Genomic DNA, 7,500 nt, shown 5'->3' on the forward strand with positions numbered 1-7,500 from the left:
AGGAAAAATTCGTTACATATTCAGTGGAATATCCTGTGTGGGAAGTCTGTTGAACAATTCGAGAATTAAATAAACTATTCTAAAAAAGAATAAAGTGAAAGGGAGAGAGGGAGACAGATAGAAAGAGGGAAACTGAAAGAGAGAGAGAGAGAGAAAGAGAGATCACAGAAAGAGAGAGAGAGATCATAGAAGAGAGAGAGAGAGAGAGATCACAGTAAGAGAGAGAGAGATCACAAAAAGAGAGAGAGAGAGCACAGAAAGAGAGCGAGAGATCAGAGAGAGAGAGAGAGAGAGAGAGATAAAAACCATAAAAAACACACGATCCCCAACACACAGCAAAAGCAAGAAGCAAAAAACATCCCAGACCAAACTCAACATCAGCGCAGCATAATGAAAATCGCGCTAATCTTAGCATTGCGGTTAAAAGCTGAAGAATAACGAAAGTGCTGACGTCACGACCCCGGCGCTCCACTTTCCAAAATTGTTACTTCGGTTCTGCTGCTCCTGGCGCGGCGCGGCGCGGCGCGGAGGCGAGGCGAGGCTGTCGCCGCTGTTGCTATCAGTGTTGCTACTGGTGTTGATACTGGTGTCAATTGCTACTGGTGTTGATACTGGTGTCAATTGCTACTGGTGTTGCTACTGGTGTTGCTACTGGTGTTGATACTGGTGTCAATTGCTACTGGTGTTGATACTGGTGTCAATTGCTACTGGTGTTGATACGTGATACTGTGTCAATTCAATTGCTACTGTTGGTGTTGTGATACTGGTGTCCAATTGCTAACTGGTGTTGAATAGCTGGTGTCAATTGCTAACTGTGGTTTGATACTGGTGTCAATTGCTACTGGTGTTGATACTGGTGTCAATTGCTACTGGTGTTGATACTGGTGTCAATTGCTACTGGTGTTGATACTGGTGTCAATTGCTACTGGTGTTGATACTGGTGTCAATTGCTACTGGTGTTGATACTGGTGTCAATTGCTACTGGTGTTGATACTGGTGTCAATTGCTACTGTGTTGATTACTGGTGTCAATTGCTACGGTGTTGATACAGTGCAATTGCACTGGTGTTTGAATACTGTGTCAATTGCTACGGTGGTGTTGAACTTTGATAACTGGTGGTTCAATTGTTGCTACTGGTGTTGATACTGGAGTCAATTGTCTATGTCGGGGTGTTGAAACTGGTTCAATTGGCTACTGGTGTTTGATACAGGTGTCAATAGCTACTGGTGTTATACTGTGTCAATTTGCTACTGGTGTTGTACTGTGTCAATGGTGTCAATTGCTACTGGTGTTGATACTGGTGTCAATTGCTACTGGTGTTGATACTGGTGTCAATTGCTACTGGTGTTGATACTGGTGTCAATTGCTACTGGTGTTGATACTGGTGTCAATTGCTACTGGTGTTGATACTGGTGTCAATTGCTACTGGTGTTGATACTGGTGTCAATTGCTACTGGTGTTGATACTGGTGTCAATTGCTACTGGTGTTGATACTGGTGTCAATTGCTACTGGTGTTGATACTGGTGTCAATTGCTACTGGTGTCTATACTGGTGTCAATTGCTACTGGTGTTGCTGGGGGTATGATTATCATTGTTGATATTGTATGCTTAAACATAATCATTATTATTATTGATAACAGTGACAACAGTTATGCTAATGAAAATAATGATAATTATAGTGATAATGATAATTATTATAATGAAAAGGATAATAATGAAATTTATAAGGATGATAGAGATGATAATGATAGTAATAATAATGATATAATAATAATATTAATAATAATAATAATAATAACAATGAAAAAGAGCAATAATAATAATCCTAATGATGATGATGGTGATAATAATAAATACTAGTAATAATACTGATAATAACAATCGTAAAAATAATTTTGATAATAAAAGACATGTCAGAAATAATGACAATAATGTTAACGATAAAGATAATGATACTACTACTGCTAACAGTATTAACGAAAATAGTAATAACAGTGTTAATAATGATGATGGTAATGATGATAACAATGGTAGTGGTAATGATGATGATAATCATCATTAGCATGATAAAAATGATAATAAAAATAGTGATATCAACAATGATAATGATAATAGGAGAATAATGATAATGTTTGTTCTGTGTGCGTGTGTGTGTGTCTGTGTGTTTGTTTGAGTGTGCATGATGATAATAACTTTAATAATGATGATGATAGTAATAATAACGATAATGAAGATGATAATGATATTCATGAGGGGAGTAATAATAAGGATTAGGATGTTGAATATATTTTGCATTATGTAAAAGTTGTGATGATGCTATTATTGTTTTAAATTTTCTTAATGTATTAAGTGATAATGATAACTATTATCTGTCTCACTGCTGTTATCATTATTGTTACTTTTACTATGATTATCATCTTTTCATTATCGTTCCTTTCTAATTATTATCATTGTCCTAAACTATTCGGTTTATTAATCAGTTTAACCCATCGTGAAACATGAAAAAAATGAAAGAAAAAAAAAGAAAATGAGAAAAAGAAAGAAAGAAAAAAAAAGACTGGGATGAAGAAAAGAAAAGAAAAGAAGGAAATGAAAGTTGGAAAAAACGTGAAAAAAAAAATCGTGGAATAAAAAACAAAAAAAGAAAATCGTGATGAAAAAGATGAACCCTTATCTTATTGCCATTATTTTGCCGATTGTCCCTGTTAATGTAATGATTGTGTGAAAAGATTTCTCTCCTCTGTCCCCCTCGCCCCCTCTGCCCCCTCGCCCCCTCACCTCCTGTGCCCCCTGTGCCCCCTCTGCTCCCTTCGCCTCCTCTGCCCACCTCGCTCCCTCTGCTCCCTTCGCCTCCTCTGCCCACCTCGCCCCCTGTGCCCCCTCTGCCCCCTCTGCTCCCTTCGCCCCCTCTGCCGCGCCCCCGCCCCCACAAACCCCCGGCGCGCTCTCACCCCCGGAGCTGTGCCGGGCGCCTGGCGGCCCTTCTGCCGCCTCGACGGGGGGGGCGGGCGGCCGGGGTGCGTACCTCCTCGTCCCCTTCTACCCCTGCGCGCACCGTCTGCCCCCTCGCCCCCTCGACCCCCTCACCCCCTCTGTCCCCTTCGCCCCCTCTGCCCCCCTCTGTCCCCCTCGCCCCCTCTGGTCCCCTCACTCCTCTTCCCCCTCTGGCTCGCCTTGCGCCGCGGCCTCTGGGGCCGGCCCGCGCGTACGCCACCCTCCTACACCCCTCACACCCTTCTGCCCCCTCGTAGCCCCCCGTCTGTCCCCTTTGATAAATCTGCCCAATCGTCCCCGCTACCCACCACGCTATTGGAAACACGGAGAGCAGATGGGAGTCCTAAGCCAAGTATGATACCCTTCCATCGTAGTGTAAAGCCGCGCGGCTCCACCGCGGACGAGACCATCTTCCCCCAAACCCATCTGCAACCTCTGCCCCCTATACCCCCTCGCCCCTTCTGCCACCCTCTGCACCCCTTCGCCCTCCTCCCCCTTTCTGCGCACCCCTCTGTCCCCCTCGCCCCCCTACCCCCTGCCCCCTGCTGCCCCCTTTGCGTGTGCGCCCCCTCTGCCGCCCTCCCCCTCTACGACTCCCTCGCCCCTTCTGCCCCCTCGCCCCCTCTGCCCCCTCGCCCCCTCTACCCCCTCACCCCCTCTGTCCCCTTTGCTCCCTCTGCCCCCCTCTGTCCCCCTCGCCCCCTCTGGTCCCCTCACTCCTCTGCCCCCTCTGCTCCCTTCGCCCCCTCTGCCCCCTCGCCCCCTCTGCCCCCTCACCCCCTCTGCCCCCCTCTGCCCCCCTCGCCCTCTCTGGTCCCCTCACTCCTCTGCCCCCTCTGCCCCCTTTGCTCCCTTCGCCCCCTCTATCCCCTCTGTCCCCCTCTACCCCCCCTTCAGTCCCCTCACCCCTCCTCCCCCCTCACCTGACCCCCCTCTACCACGCCCCCTCGCCCCTTCTGCCCCCCTCTGTCCCCTTCGCCCCCTCTGCCCCCCTCTGTCCCCCTCGCCCCCTCTACCCCCTCACCCCCTCTGCCCCCTCGCCCCCTCTGCCCCCTCACCCCCTCTACCTCCTCGCCCCTTCTGCCCCCTCTGCCCCCTCGCCCCCTCTACCCCCTCACCCCCTCTGCCCCCTCGCCCCTTCTGCCCCCTCACCCCCTCTACCTCCTCGCCCCTTCTGCCCCCTCGCCCCCTCTGCCCCCTCGCCCCCTCTACCCCCTCACCCCCTCTGTCCCCTTCGCCCCCTCTGCCCCCCTCTGTCCCCCTCGCCCCCTCTGCCCCCCTCTGCCCCTTCGCCCCCTCTACCTACCCGCCCCTCACCCCCCTCTGTCCCTCCTCACCCCTCTGCCCTCGACCTTCCAATCTCGCTGCTGGGCCCTCTGCCCCTCCGCTCTGCCCCTCAGCACCCCTCGCCCCTCTAACCCCCTCACTGCTGGGCCCCCACTGTCTACCCCTTTTGCTCTGCCCCCTGCTGCCCCCTCTCTTGCTCCCCCACGCCCCTGCTGGTCCCCTCACTCCTGCTCTGCCCCCCCTCTGCCCCCTCGCCCCCTCTGCCCCCTCGCCCCCTCTACCCCCTCACCCCCTCTGCCCCCTCTGCCCCCTCTACCCTGCCCCCCCCAGTCTGCCCCCCCTGCCCCCTCTACCCCCTCGCCCCTTCTGCCCCCCTCTGTCCCCCTCCCCCGCCCCTCGCCCCCCCTCTGTCCCCCCTCCCTCCCTCTTTCCCCGTTCACCCCCCTTCTGTCCCCCCCCCCCTGTCCCCCCTCGCCCCCTCTGGTCCCCTCCCTAAGTTTTCCTCTGCCCCTCTGCCTCCCTCCTGCCCCCTCGCCCCCCTCCGCCCCCTCTACTAACTAAAAACTAATATAAATATAATTAACGTTAAACCTCACCCCCTTCTGTCCCCCTCGCCCCCCCTGCCCCCTCGCCCCCCTCTGCCCCCTCCCCCCCTCCCCCCTCTGGGTCCCCTCTGCCCCCTTTGCTCCCCTCCCCCCCTCTGCGTTTAACCCCCGCCCCCCCTGCCCCCCACCCCCCCCCTCCCTCCCCCCCACCCCCCCCCGTCCCCTTTCCCCCCCCTCCCCCCCCCTCCCACCCCCCCTCCCTTCCCCCCCCCCCCCTCCCCCCCCTCCCCCCCAAAAAACACCCCCCCCCCCCAAAAAAAAAAAAAAATTGGGGGGGGGGGGGAAAAAAAAAAGAAGATGAAAAAAGAGGGAAAAAGAAAAAGATTAAACAGATAAAAGAGGAAAATAGAAAAATACAAAAATATCAAAGAGTTAATAAAAAAAAGTATTGCACCCGCTGCCAACATAGGCCCACTATTCCAAAATCACACCCCCTCTACTAAATGTAAAAATACACATATAAAACAGACAAAATTCTGCACCCCTCTGTCCCCTTAGCCCCCTCTCCCCATCGCCCACCTCATATCCCAATCACCCCCTCTACCCCCCTCTCTTTGCCCCCGTCTGCCCCTCCCCTCTACCCCTACCCCCCTCGCCCCTCTGCCCCCCTCTTCCCCTTGCCCCCTCTTCTACCCTCTGTCCCCCTCCCCCCCTCTGCCCCCTCACCCCCTCTGCCCCCTCCCCCCCTCTCCCTCCTCGCCCCTTCTGCCCCCTCTGCCCCCTCGCCCCCTCTACCCCCTCACCCCCTCTGCCCCCTCTGCCCCCTCACCCCCTCTACCCCCTCGCCCCTTCTGCCCCCCTCTGTCCCCTTCGCCCCCTCTGGTCCCCCTGCACCTGTCGCCCCCTCTGCCCCCCTCTGTCCCCCTCGCCCCTTCTGCCCCCTCCCCCCCTCTCCCTCCTCGCCCCTTCTGCCCCCTCGCCCCCTCTGCCCCCTCGCCCCCTCTACCCCCTCCCCCCCTCTGTCCCCTTCGCCCCCTCTGCCCCCCTCTGTCCCCCTCGCCCCCTCTGGTCCCCTCACTCCTCTGCCCCCTCTGCTCCCTCCGCCCCCTCTGCCCCCTCGCCCCCTCTACCTCCTCCCCCCCTCTGTCCCCTTCGCCCCCTCTGCCCCCCTCGCCCCCTCTGGTCCCCTCACTCCTCTGCCCCCTCTGCCCCCTTTGCTCCCTTCGCCCCCTCTGCCCCCTCGCCCCCTCTACCCCCTCACCCCCTCTGCCCCCTCTGCCCCCTCACCCCCTCTACCCCCTCGCCCCTTCTGCCCCCCTCTGTCCCCTTCGCCCCCTCTGCCCCCCTCTGCCCCTTCGCCCCCTCTACCCCCTCACCCCCTCGCCCCCCTCTATCCCCTCCACCCTTCTTCCTCCCCTCTAAATCCTCCTCGCACCCTTCTGCTCCCTTACGCGGCGCCCCTCTGCCCCCTCGCCCCCTCTACCCCCTCACCCCCCCTGTCCCCTTCGCTCCCTCTGCCCCCCTCTGTCCCCCTCACTGTCCCCATCTCCCCCCTGTCCCCTCACTCCATCCTCGACATCCTCTCCCCCTTCTGCCCCCTCCGCTCCCTTCGCCCCCTCTGCCCCCTCGCCCCCTCTCCCCCCTCCCCCCCTCACCCCCTCCCCCCCTATGCCCCCTCTACCCCCTCGCCCCTTCTGCCCCCCGCTGTCCCCTTCGCCCCCTCTGCCCCCCTCTGTCCCCCTCGCCCCCTCTGGTCCCCTCACTCCTCTGCCCCCTCTGCTCCCTTCGCCCCCTCTGCCCCCTCGCCCCCTCTACCTCCTCACCCCCTCTGTCCCCTTCGCCCCCTCTGCCCCCCTCTGTCCCCCTCGCCCCCTCTGGTCCCCTCACTCCTCTGCCCCCTCTGCCCCCTCGCCCCCTCTACCTCCTCACCCCCTCTTCCCCCTCGCCCCCTCTGCCCCCTCACCCCCTCTACCCCCTCGCCCCTTCTGCCCCCCTCTGTCCCCTTCGCCCCCTCTGCCCCCCTCTGTCCCCCTATCGTGTTTTGATTTCTTATGCGGCCCCCTCTGACCCCCTCAATCGTCTACCAGAGATAATCTTCTGATCATCTCTATAAGCTCCCATTCCTACTCTACTCTCCATTCTATCCCTTCGAATCGTCACTATAGTATCCACAGAACGTTCCAATTTCTTCTCCTTCACTACCCTTCCAACTCCTTCCGATCTGTAGACACACCACCTTCTCATCTAACCTCATTACTTTCCCCCAAAACTTCCCAATCTCACCCAAAACATCCATCCAATCCCAATCACATTCTGGGGACTCCTACTCCACCATCAAAAACTTCAATCTGCCGTCTTTCCACTTCTCGTCGCATGCCTCACCAATCACACCCACCCAACTCCCATCGTTTTCGTTCATTTATCCCTACACACTCTCATCCAACTTTCGCATCACTCCATCGACCGCCTCTGCCCCCACTGCTCCCTTCGGCCGTCGCCCCCTTCTCCGCCCAGCCGCCCTCCACCACCCCCTGCCTCCCCCCCCCCCCCGCCCCCCCCACGCCCCTCTTGCCCCCTCTTCTACCGCCCCCTCTCCACTGTCCCCGGTTTCCTCTATCCGTCTCGCCCTCTCCTGTTCTTTCCCTCAACCTCCTCTTGCCCCCATCTGCCCCC

This window comes from Penaeus japonicus, unplaced genomic scaffold (genome assembly GCF_977035675.1).
Source record: "Penaeus japonicus unplaced genomic scaffold, GWHDUDI00000001_assembly GWHDUDI00000042, whole genome shotgun sequence".
Taxonomy (NCBI): domain Eukaryota; kingdom Metazoa; phylum Arthropoda; class Malacostraca; order Decapoda; family Penaeidae; genus Penaeus; species Penaeus japonicus.